General features: G+C 43.1%; 1 pseudogene; it reads left to right on the top strand.

Annotated features, from left to right (window-relative positions):
- The first annotated feature begins 301 nt into the window (after positions 1-301).
- Positions 302-12,575, top strand: LOC139685051 (kinesin-like protein KIF18A; annotated as a pseudogene).
- Positions 12,576-13,539: the final 964 nt, after the last annotated feature.

Raw genomic sequence — 13,539 nt, 5'->3', positions numbered from 1 at the left:
CAGCCTGCCGAGGGGGTCACGTTGCCCCAGGGGCAGGCAGGAGCCGCGCTCGTCGGCGGCCTCACAGAGCCGATGCAGCCGCCGCAGACACCAACCCAGCAGGCGGCTGAGCCAGCGGCGGTTCTCCCCGCGCCGAGGCTGGGCAGGGAGCGCTCCCCTAGAAGGCTCCTGCGCTCTCGGAAGAGGCGGGCTCCGAGCCCCGAGCCCGAGCCCGAGCCCGAACCCGAGCCCGCTGCTCCCCGGCGCAAGAGGCGCAGGATCTGCCGCCGCCGCCGTCGCCGGCGCAGGCAGGGGCGCAGGCATGGGCGCAGATGGCGCCGGCAGAGGCGGCCGCAATAAGATAAGCGGCGCTTGCCTCTGCCAGCACTACCAGGCACAGCCCTTCCCTCCCGGCACGGCCCCAGCCCGGGTCGGGGCTGCCCCCACAGCACTTCCGAGCTGGGGGCAGAGCCCCGCCGGGTCCAGCCGCGGCTCCATAGGTATAGAGTTATAAGATTATTTCTCTTTAGGCTAGATAGACACTTCATGTAAGGTAGACAGAGATAGGAATTGGGTAGTTCGGCTATACAGAATTAAAGTTAGATAGGAATTCCAGATAGGAATTAGTTAGAGATAGGAATTAGATAGATAGGGTTAATTTTTTATTTAAGATCACTAGATAGGGTTATTTTTTTAAAGATAGTTAGAGTTAGGGTTATTTTTTATTTAAATGGCTATCAAACAACATTAAATATTAATAGTAGCATCTTTGTGGTGCCTTTGTGGTGCCTGTCAGCTTTACATGTGTTTTTCAGTCTTAAGTGTGGTTTTCCATGGGGAACTTTTAACTTTATAACTCTCTCTTTGTACTGCAATGCACATAATTATTTCCTTAGTCTTTTAAAATCCTGCCAAATAGCCATAGATTCTCTGTCTCTTCTCTCCACCTACCCCCATCCCCACCTTCTTTTCTTCAATATTGTTTTGTCATTTTAGAAAAGATTAATGATTCTGGTGGGCCCAGAGTATTCTTGAAATAAATAGCTTCTGGTATTGCCCCATTTTAAGCATCATTTTGGTTTTCAATCTCTTGCAGGTGCTTTTTGCCTGAGCCTCCTCTGACAGAAACAACCTTCCTTACATACACAGCATGTGAGATTTGTGGGTGCAGCTTCAAGTCATTTCACTGCTGATTCCCACTATTCATGAATAAATAAAAAATAAGTCACCCAAGAAAGATTTTCTGTTGCTGTGATGAATGCTCGGAAGCTTCTCTGTAAAATCAGTGTGAATGCCAAGACCGTTTTTGCTAAAAAATAGGGAAAAAATCCTGCTTGTGAATGACCAGGGCTGCTGTGCTATCCTCTACTGCTCAGCACTCAACCCCTTTGGTTACGCAGCTGAAGTATAGAAATAAATTATATTGTGCCTATAGACCAGTGAAGGGCTGTTCCCTGAGAGTGAGCAGCAAAAGTGGAATTTAACCTTGATGCTCCTGTTTGAAACACTTCTTAATATTGATTTCATCATATACCTCTAGGGATGACTGGTTTAATAGGAGAACAAATGACCATCAGAAATAGGCAGCATCATTCCAGGTCATGGCACCATTTGAAAATTGGTTTTGATTGGTGTTTTGTTGTTTTTTGGGTTTTTTTTTAATTTTCCTTTTCAAACAGGAATAAAATCAAGACCATTTACACACTTCTGCATAAAATGAAATTAAAAAAAAACTAATTGAAACACTGACGGCGACACACCACATTAATATATGAAAAGTGTTCAAAAGAGTATGTGAGTGAAACTAGATAAAGGGTAAGACAAGAAATAAAGGTTCATGGTTTTACTTTTATCTAGTCTAACATTAGTTCAACTGCAATTAGAACCCAGTTTCTTCTCTCCCACAGGCCACAGTTTGCTCAACAAACAGCAGACAGGGAGTATCTTCTTTCTTTCCAGAGTCATGGAATTCTTCAGTGAAATGCCATGTTACCCCAAATAGTCTGATAACTCTAATTAGGGTTTATTCTTTGTCAACAGTTTACCTGGCTGGAGGTCAGCATTGCAGAGATGGATGTTTCAGCATGTTGTACATGTCAGATCACCTTGCTCTTTGTCACTCTGACTTTTGAATGGAGAACATGCTGATTGATGACATTTTAGTCACAAAGTCTAGTGATCTGATGTTTCTGCTGGTGCCAAACTTTTTATCTGCCTTGGATATGGTAGAACATGGAGTTACAACTAAGGGATCAGGACTTTAATTTTAAAAATAGGCTTTATGCCAACAATACAGTAACAGGAAATTGTTGTTATTGTTAAGAAGATGGCTGTGTTTCTTTTTCTTAATCATTTTGACAAAATTGACAACATTGACACCTTGAAAGTAAACAAAAAATGGCTTGTGACAAGCAGAAATAAAGGAACATCGTGAGGCACAGATAAAAAGATAAGTCTGGTTCAGATTCAAAGGGACTGGATAGAAATGGAACATGGATTGTTCAGTCCAATTACAAGATAGAAAGAAAAAGGCAGATTTTGTTAACCTGCGATATAGACTGAGATTTCAGTAATCTTGTAAAGTAGGCGCTTTTAGCTGCCTCATGTTGAGAAAAACCTCTAAAAGAGAAGCCTTTGAAAGGCAAACCAAACATATGCCCCCACGAGACATGCTCATCTTGTTCATGATGTAGCTGATCAGTTAGAGCTGATAATTCATTAATATGCTGATGAATTAATTTTGAGTGGTCAGAAAAGTTTAAACAGGACAACCTCTCAAACTTGTTGCAGCCATGACCATTAATAAATAAAAGGAAATCAGTGGCTGCACGATTTTGCAGGGTGGCTGTTTTCATACTTTTGAGTATCCTTTAACAATTCTTCTTGGGCATTGCTAATGGCACTATCCTGCTTCGCGAGCCAGCAGCCCAGCTTGGTCAGTGAATCCAGAGAATGCCTAGTCCCGATATGCGGGATAAGGGCACTTGCCCAAATATTTCTCAAGTTACTCCAGAGATGGATATCCGAATCACAATTTTCTTGAAATTTATCTGTATTCACGGAAAGTTGTATAGGATGGAAGGGGGCTATTTCCCAGATAAGAGATTTTTATTGCTACTTGTGGAATACTGGGCTTGATGACCATGCTAGAAATTTTATTAAAAGGGATCCTGTTGTTTTGGAATGTCAACGACTCAAATATTTTTCAGACATGTCCTGTACTAATTTTTGTTTCTCTCTAGTGTCATGTTCCTCAAGTAATTTACGGTGGTCAAGTAGTGTAAGACAACCAATTGTGCAGGGACCACCAAAAGCCCATGCTGGGATATATTTCCATATCTTCAATCCTCAAAAAGGAGCGGGGGGCAAAACAACCGACTTCAGTGGTCCCTCATTTTGAAGGGCTCTGGGAGACTCCTATTATACCAATAGTCCCAATTTTTGTAATCATCTTTCGGGGTCACGTCCACCACTTCTATATCTGGATCAGTCCATTCCCTTATAAAATTAAAAACAGTATATTGAACTCGGGGTGCCCCAAATCTCAATGGGCTTCGGTTCTCCTTTGAATATGAATCTTTTGGTAACCCTCCCTGTGTATCATGGCACTGGGACACAGTTAGCAGTTGGGCTTTCTAATTTATCCTCACCATAACAATTTGGGGTAGATGGGCCTATAAGTTTATTCCATTCAGCCCACGCCCATGGGAGAAAAACTAAAGATGTTTTAAAGGGATTAGATGGGTTAGCAGTGGATAGACACATAGATTCTGTGTCAATAACTCTTGCTAACTTATACTAAACATTTTGCTGGTTATTAATAAGCCCCAGCTATCTCTAGCCGGAGATAGTATAGGAGAAGACCTTGGCTCAACATCTCGCTTTTCCACTGACTGCTGCAGACTCGATGACATGCACATCAACACCAGGGTCAGTCCGAGGAAGGAGGATTGGATCCCTTTCCTCCAATGATGTCTGTCCACGGAAGGCGTCCTCCTGATGAATCTGGATGCATTGTGATGGCACCCATCTTGGACCAGACCCTGTAGAGACACATGCATGTCCCTTTCCCCATGTAAGCAAGGGTACAGGGCCGATCCATTCTCCTGTGGTAAGGTCCCTATAAAGTACTTTTGCTTTCCCCTTTTTTAATTTTTCTGCCCCAAAGTGTTGCCCAACTGGGGAAACATCTTCCTGTAACCTGTTCATGAAATTTAACACATACAAGGCCTTGTTTAATTTTTTTTTGTGGAGAGAGACCTACAGCCGAATTTTCCTGCTTTTTTAACATAGTTTTCATTGATAAGTGGATTCTCTCAATGATTGCCTGGCACTTTAGGGAATGAGGGATGCCAGTAATATGTGTAATTCCCCAAATATTAAAAAATTCCCTGAGGGAAGATTACACATAACCCGGGCCATTATCAGTTTTAATTTGCTTCGGGACTCCCATTATGGCAAACACTGAGGAGAAGTGCCTTTTGACATCCCTCACCTTCTCTCCAGTGTGTGCCATGGCAACAAGTCCCGAGTAAGTATCCATGGACACATGTACATATTTTAATTGGCCAAACTGTGGTACATTTGTCACATCTGATTGCCAGAGATCCATGGGACTGAGACCTCTGAGGTTAACACCCTCAGATGGTATGGGATTTACCATCTGACAATCTGGACATGCAGGTACTATGGCCCTAGCCTGAGCTGCTGACAGCTGAAAATGTTTCTGCAGCCATATTGCATTTGATGGAAGAAATTGTGAAACAATTTAGCCTTTTCAAAGTTGTTAGGAATTGGTGCCAAATTAACTAATTGGACCAAAGTAACTGAATGTGCTGCTCTGTCAGCAACAGAGAGGGGGCCAGGAAGGTCTGTATGAGACCTAATGTGTTGGATGTAATATTGATGTTTCCTGCATTGAACAAGATCAGGTAGCATCACAAATCTGTTGAGCACTTGTTGATTAGGAAGATCCTTTAAATAACTGTTTTCAATTCTGGTCACCACTGCTACAACATAGGCTGAATTGGAGACAATGTTCAGTGGCTCTGGGAAGAGTTGGGAAGGTGCTTATCACCGCCCAGAGCTCTGCTGTTTGTGATGAGCCCTCGACCCAGTGAACATCTGTCCTCCACTCTCCCTGATGGAACCATACCATTACTGTGTTGTTGGTTCTCCCAGATCTGGCCGTAAACGCTGTAGCAGCCTTAGAGAAAGGAGTGGGAGACATTAATTTTCAAACATGGCTGAGAAATAGCAAGACACTGTAAAAACAGAATAGGAGGCAGATGATAAATTAGTGCTTACTATAGTAAAAGCAACTATGAAATGGTGAAAAACAAACCCAGTGTGCCTTACACCACTGCCCGAAACACCATCCTAAGTCTTAAAAAGCAAGTATTGTGGCAACACAGTACTCCAAAATGAATTAAATCAAACAATAAGACTCATTTTGAAAATAGCCTGATTACCACCTGAGCAAAAAAGCATAGCATTAAATACGGGTACCATATCCCCATGACCACACGGCAGCTACTGGAGAAGTCAAGCAGTGTAATAGACTATTGAAAATCACTTAAAAGCATTAAGTAAAAAGACTTTCAAAAATTAAAATCCGCACCTAGCAAAAGCTACACAGTTATTCAAGACTAAGAGTTCTGTCAACCAAGGTTAGTCCTGCCCAGTCAAAGTCTCTTCACACTGTAAATAAAAACAAAGTTCCTGTACTTCACTAGGAGAGTATGCTGAGTAAAGCAGTCTAAGTTCGTCCTGCCTCAAACAAAAGCAAACCCATCTGTGACATTGTTTTTGCTCAAAACCCAAGATGCACTTACTAAGTAATAAAAGACCCAGTGCATGCCTCAAAAAAACTTAACATTAAAGAAAAAATAACTTCCTTTCTAAATTGTGTATTGCAAAAAGGACACCATCGAGTGAAAAAACCCTAAACTGAAGCACTGTTACTGTCCAATACTCAACTGCTTTTCCTGCCCAAAGTATCTACCGCATCCTAATAGACTAATGCCTACAATATAAAAAAGTAGCAAACAGCCCTAAAAAATGCAAAGACTGTTTAAGCACAAGAAATAATAAAAACGAGATAAGAGTTTTAATGTCATATGACATAAAGTAAAAAGTAAAGATTTTGGTGGTCTTGTTTTCAGATTCAGCTAGGCCTCAGCTTGGCCTCAGTTTCAGCAGACGCAGAGAATCCATGTAGATTAGAAGGGACAAACATCACCTGACTTAAGCAACCAAAGAAATATTTCATATCATTTTGATGTCAAGACCAAATATATAAAGAAGATGAAGGTGGTGCCTAGTCAGTCCTTTCATGACTGGGTGCTGAGCAGACCTGCTATCACTGTTGCTGGGGGGGGAGTTGGGCCTCATTCACCACTTCACAGCTGTTTAGTTTAGGAAGTACCTTGTTTCCTTTGTTATTGGTTTTCTCCTCTCTTGCCAAGTATCCTTTGAGGGGAATTCATTGGAGTATTTTTTGTGAGCTACAAGTAGTGGAGGTTTGTGTTGTTGAGTGGGCAACTCACTAGTTGCTGTTGTTGTTAGTTTTTTCTCATATTTTTATACATATGTATTATATTCTGGTTTTAATTGTCTCTCTTTTGTATAATATAAGAAGCTTGCTATTTCGAATTTTGAGGTTTTTTCCTCCTCTTCAGTTTTTTTTCCTCCCTCCTCTTCCCTTTGTGGCGGGGGTGGATTCTGTCTCTCTGTGTTGGGCAGCTGGCATTTTGTCAGCTCAACCTAACACGCCTGGTTTTTGAACCCAGGGATAATGTTCTGAGCAGGAGGTTGGACTCCAACTTGAATTACTCTACTTTCTGGGTTTTTTATAATTTATTTTGTGATCTGTAGGGAAACATCTTTAATTATATACACACACATATTTATATACACACGTATGTATTGTGGGGTTAATATATCTTTCTTTTGCAAAATAAAGTGATAACAGGGTAAATATTTAATGCTCAAAAAGGTCAAGGATATTCCTCTACTGCGTTTTTACAGCCCTCAGAGGTGGTTAGGAGACCAAGAAGCAGCATTTCCCAGTGTTTCAGGGTACCCAAACACACATGGGGTCTCCATCACTTGCCTACACAGGGTATTTGCAAGCAGGATCATTTTAAACACTGCCTAAGAAGACAAAAGTTCAGAAATTGGACTTTTTGGTGACTGAGGTAGCTAACGAAAGTTCTCAAGGAAGAACATAAACACTAAATAGAATTTTAGTGAAAAATTCACTTGAAATTAAAATCAAACTTAGATTAGTATCTAGTTGTAAAGGCAGAACTCACTAGTTCTCAAAATAGGAGACATGTCAAGTGTAAAATGCTTTAATATGTCAGAGAAGATGGGTTTTGTCCGGGTTGTTTTTATATTTTGGAGGAGTGTCACATTAAAAATTATTTGCTGCCATATAGCAGTAACTGTGGATTTTTCTGGGTAAAGTGATGTGTTTCTGCTGAGTGTTTTCCTCCCAGGCACAGTCATGACCAGTTTCACTCTGCAGTGAGGAGCAGCAGGGGAGCCTCAGGCACAGCCTTCCCTGTGCCACTGTGCCAGCTCCATCCTGACCAACACCACCAGTGTGTCCCTGGCACAAGGGGACACCTGCGTGGAACAGAGACCTGTGCTGAGGTGACAAAGGGACAGGGGAAGGACTGTAATCTATTAACCTCACTGTCCCCCTCATTATTGGAAGGAAAAAATACCTTCCAAGAGGGACCTTTAACAAAAGTGTCTAGAACTGTTTACTCTCCTTTGCCTTTTCCCTTGTCAATGTAGATATTTATCAAAGCTGTATGAACTCTCCACAGCCTGCCAGCACAACCGGGAGCTATCAGAGCAGCAGGGATACCCAAGGTAAAGAACAGGCTGGAACACAGGATATTGTCTCCAGCATTGGAACTGGACTGCATGCCATGCACTGGTTTCTGATGGCCAACGCTGGCAGAGGCAATGAAGGAAATACTTGTAATTTGGTGTTCTTTGAAATGTGATCTTTCTGCTGCAGAGGAAGACCTTGTGTTATCTCAGTGTTACCTTCAGAAAATAACTCTTGCTACATGCTCAGTTGCTCTCTTCCGTGTCAGAAGGGACAAGAAGTACATTCCTCAAGAGATCCACCTGATTTTAAGGTATGCTGCTGCATGCAGTGAACGAGGCTTTCATGTTGTCTTGTGCCCAGTGTTATCAGACACTGAGCATCCATTAACCAGAGTGACAGTTGTCATTTCTGGTCCATTCTTCTCACTCTGAAGATGGAAGGGAAGGTATGCTGAAAAAATAGTAGAATCATATCCCATGTGGCTATTACCAGTCAGAAAACTAGTCAACCATGACCTCACATTGGTAACAGGTAGGACAGGAACTCTGCAGACACTGGGGGATACTGAGAAGGAAACATGTCCCTGAAGGGGGGGGGGGGGGGGGTGCGGGTGGGGGGGTGTTAGCCACTGTGTAGGGATGTGACTTGCTCTGTGATATGATTTCCCACTCCTGCTAGAAGATGCAATGTTGGGGAATCCCAGGAAAGCAGAAGGACCTGTGAGAGGAGCATCTGGGAAGTGTTTCCACTTGCGTCTCTGTGACAGTTGCTGTCTTGGCTGACATGCTGCAGGCTGAACCAAGACACCCTTGTCACTTAGGCTAAATAAAGACATAAAAACAGAGCTTCTGAGGCCTCAGTCAAGGAATCAAGGATGTCTACTGAGAGCCTAACAGTCACTTATCATCTGTAGAGCAGGTTCTTCATATGCACTGTTCAGAAAGAAATCTGTCAAAGACTTTTACATCAGCCCCACTTCAGCACAGCTTTTCCTGCTGCTGCTCTCCCTGGGATTCACTGGCTGAGCAAGACCTCATATCACAGGTGGTGTACTTTAAAATCCTTTTGGAAGTTCCTGATTAATGAAGGGGAAAATCTGGATTTCAAGTTTTTCATGTCCTGTTTCACATACTTAGCAGTGTTACTGAAACAGATTCCCTGTTTTTCCTGATACATCTGTACTCTTGTCTGCAGTTAAGGGAATGAAAACCAACAGATGACCTTCTCATGGGCTGACCTTTTTTAACATCCCACCACAGCAATAAATGCCATGTGTGTACCCCATAAGCCCACAGAGCTGTTTCTGTCTGAGCCTGGTGGCCATTGAAGTGAAATGTCCCATGTCCTTTGCTCTGTTTCCCTGTCATGGGAGTTGAGCAGTCTGGGTTTTGTTTTCAGGAAAATCCAGTCTGTAGTATGCATGGTGAGGCATGCTGGGACTGCATTTCTTTCTGAGTTCTGTTTTTTCTTCTAACTGTGCCAGTTCAGCCTTCCTCAAACACAGTAGTAGCACTTTTATTCCTCCCAAGACTACTTCATAGACACTTGTAGAGAAAATTATTTTTGCAGGTTCCATTCAAGAATCCTCTTGCAGATGATGTGTGTCTCTTTGTAAGACTCTGCGGAGCAGCTATAGGAATTCAAATTCACAACCCGTCAATGTTTAAGACAAGTCATTCCATATGTTTTCTCATATGCTTTCTTGTATAAAATGTTAGTTGCAATGTGGTTTAGACTTTCTGAACAGACAGCTAACACAAAATTGTCTCTGTAGTAATACTGCTGAAAAAAATACTCCAAATTTATTGCTTCCCAATGATCTCAGTTCACATTCAGTGAAATTAATTCTGAAACCTGGCTCTTTTGCACCTCTAGGGGACTGTAAACAACAAATTCACTTCTAAAAAATAATAATCCAGTCAGACTGAGTAAGTGTAAGATTTGGCTTAGAGCTTGTATAAATCATGGCAGATATATGAAAGTTGAACTCTGCTGATTTACATGAGCTAATGGGTCTGACCTAGGATTTATGTAATATAGTTACATAAATCTTTTTACTGTGGACTCATGTTCTAGAAATTCAGCAAGTACTGTATCAACTCAGAGAGCAATTAAATGTCCAACAGCCTCACAGAGACTTTCTAAGATGTTCCTACAGCCTCAAAACTATGCCACCTCTTGCAACATGCACCCCATAAATACCTATTCAAACTGTAATTGAGCCTGCTGTGCTCAATAGAGAACAATCACCAGACAGCTCCTTACTGCAGACAAAAATAAGACAAATAGTCAGTCCTGTAATAGCAGACTTGTCTAGATTGAGCAAAATCACATGGACAAAACCCAGAAAAAGATATTTGGGATTATCAGCCTCCTGTCATACCCTGTTTCTTTATCCCACTGTATGCCTACAGTTGCAAATGAAATAATGTGCTCACCTCAGCGGCCTGATTTTACTCTTCAGTGTGGTTTAACAATACTTTGATAACATCAAGGATTTAAAAATAGAGAAGCATGTAATTCTTACTTCAACCAAAGGAACTCCTCTATTTTATAATTTAGAGCACTTGCTGCCACAAATCCAAGCCTCTCAAAGAAGGTGAGGGATTCATCATGGTTAAACTCAAGCTTCACTCTGAGCATCTGGCATACAGAAGCAGGCTTTTATGAGCTACCAGTTCTTTCTTATTTATGCAGTATTTGCATATTATCTTTGTTCATGTTTCTAAGTCACTTATTTCTCACCTTTTCTTTCTCAAATATCAACTGACCACAGACTTCCACTCCACATCCCTTCCTCTGTGACACACACCTTCAGTTCAGCTCTGCAGTTATCTTACTTTTCCTGTAATTTTACCCTGAAATTTTAGTCTTTGGCATGTGGTACGATGCCAGAAATGAGAGTGATTTAAAGAAAGACTAGATATTGATAGTAAAGCACAATTTTATTACAGCCTGGCCATGGCCGGGGCCACACAGGGGGCCCCTGCCCCCAAGTATGTGTCTGCCGGCTATACAAAATTCAGTCCTTTTAAAGGAATTATCTCCAAATGTTATCTATTACAGGCACTCTGCACACATGTAGATTTACATCATGGAATTATACATTCTGTTGCTTATGCCTTATGTTGTTTACTGTTCTTCACCCCCCCTTATGTCCAGGTTCTGCTTCCCCTGCCCCTCTGTTAGAAAGTATGTCTCATGTGCTTAGAGCTGCTTCTCTATTCAAGTAAATCTTCTTATCTTGGTTGCACATACTCAAGTCAGCTCTAGCCCTCTTTTTATCTTAACTGCCCACCACTTGGGCTGGCCCCACTTCAAACAGTTACATTACATTACATTCTGCAAAGTCCCAGCAAATCCAAAAGCTAGCAACCATATAGTTAAATTTTAAGCCATATTATTTTGTCTCTGTTTCACCTTATTGAAACAGCAAATTTACTCATTTGGTGAAAGGTTCCCGTGGAGGAAACTGCAGGACAGTCATGGTAGCAGCTCTCAGTCTGCCCTCTCTGTTCTATGACGACACCTGTAATACCTTTAGGTATGCCAGCCTAGCAAAGGAGATCAAGTCTTCTTTGAAGAACAATGTTATCAGTTGGGACGTAAGCCAGGAAGTTAAAGTTTGCAATGGACAAAAGAAAGACATCCTAATGTTGAAGGGGAGGAAAAAATACCAAATGGCTGCACTGTGTTGAAAATGAAATGAGTGTGCTGACTCCAGATGGGTGTATTCCAAAGGAATTTCATCAAGATCTACGGTATTGCCATTTAAACCTTGAAGCTCAGGACCTGAAAGCCCAGATTAAGCACATGTAGGGTCTGCTGTCCCTTCAAGATCAGTATTATAAGCAAACAGAAAATGTCCTGAATACTTTGCAGTTTATCACAAGCAATACCTGGCTTTGAAAGAAGCTGGGCTGACAAATGATTTTAACTGAGGCTGAATTTGCGGAGATTGAGAGATGATTCAAAGATGAAAATCAGTAGTTTGGGCTGACCAGGCCAAAGAAGATACAAATCAAAGCAATGAAGTCGAGCTGTCTGCTCTCTTTGCATTCCCACAGCTTGGGAGCAGACTAAACGCACCATGCCATGCCTCTTTTGGTACACCATCACAAGAAATTACTAAAAATATATAAAAAGTATTAGAATGTACAGAACTGCCACAGAGAAAAATCAGGAGGAAGCTGATGGCCTCTCCAGAAGCAGATCCAAGTCCAGCTCCATCTCAGCACTGCAGTCTCCAGCTCCTGGAGGATTCTCTCACCAAGGAGTTCCAGCCCATGGTGCACACGCTGGGATCTTGCCAAATGCCAGGCCAAAGCTGCTGGGCACAGACTGTGGAGGAGGAGGCTTTCCACCTGGCAGGCCTGGAGGAGTTCAGTGCACAGAGCACGCACGACAGCCCCGTGCAGAAGGCCAGGGTTTTGGACACCACATACGATGTGCTCCTGGACTGTGATGAAGGTGTCGGGAACTTACCAGTCGTTCTCTGCAAAGGGCTAGCTGAAAGCACTGCCATGTCCCCTGACTCACCTGTGCAGGAGTCCCAGCCGTGCAGGGACAGCATCATGCAAAGACTTCATCTCTCTTCCTTAAGAATCAAAAAGTCTGCATCAGCACTTGAGAAACCCTGATATATGGCTATGATGACTTTTTCTCAGAGGAAAAGGTATTAAGTTCCATGTCAAACACTGGACTGGGGGGCCTGCAAGATGCAGTCTCTGCCAAATGTGTTCGATGACAGGACAGCTTGTCACACCCTCCTGTAGGGGTGAGTGTAAGTGCATCCCTTAAGGAAAGCTGTTTGGAGTTCTACCTTAAAGAGAACAGAGCTACCTGGAGTATGTGTGGTGGCTTATGACCAATGAGAGGCTGTGGTGTATGTAAGGTGAATTGGTTAACCAATTATGTAGTAGCATGTTGGATGTGAGGGTGCATAAAAGGTGTGGTTATTACTGTGTGAGAGTTAGTCAGATCTCGATCTACTGTGATGTAATAGGAACTATCTACTTCTACTATGAGCTCTGAGAACTGTCTGTTAACCTATCTTGAATAAAGTCTTAAGCTGTGAGCCTTCTGATCAAGCCTTCTGATGACTGCTGTGCCGGAGCTCTTCTGACCATCAGTCCACAACCCAGCTCGGTATAAGGGGCTCCCCCTATATTCCTCCCCCCCCCCCCCCGCCCCCGCCTTCCAAATTCTGTAAGTGCCCCAGGTGTCTGGAATTAAAACGAGAGGAAAGGAAGACTAGGATATGCCAAGATGAACGACTGACATCCTCCTCAACAACCTTGTCCCCCTGACAACCAGTTGCGGATGGTTGTCACAATGGGATGTCCAGCCGGGAATAGTGGTGACATCACAGGGAGATGCATTGTGACCTCACCCTCCCCACACTATAAATAGCCCTGGGGTCCATCCTGGCTCAGTCAGGCCCAAGCCTTGGTTCCTGACTAGTGGCTCAGCTCTAGCCATGGAGATTGATCCGAAAGCTCAGCCAGCAGCCAGCGGTGCGGCTGAAGAAGCGGAGTCCCCGGCTCCGGATGCCAGCAGCCCGCAGCCTCCCGAGGCTGAGAGGGGTTTCTGGTCCAGGACCTGGAGAAGACTCTTCCTGAGTCCCCTGTGGCCTTGGCTGAGGCTGTCGGGACGAGCCCCAGGGAGGCAGCTGAAGCAGCCTGCCGAGGGGGTCACGTTGCCCCAGGGGC

This window comes from Pithys albifrons, chromosome Z (genome assembly GCF_047495875.1).
Source record: "Pithys albifrons albifrons isolate INPA30051 chromosome Z, PitAlb_v1, whole genome shotgun sequence".
Taxonomy (NCBI): Eukaryota; Metazoa; Chordata; class Aves; order Passeriformes; family Thamnophilidae; genus Pithys; species Pithys albifrons.
This window is presented reverse-complemented; position numbering and strand designations above follow the sequence as displayed.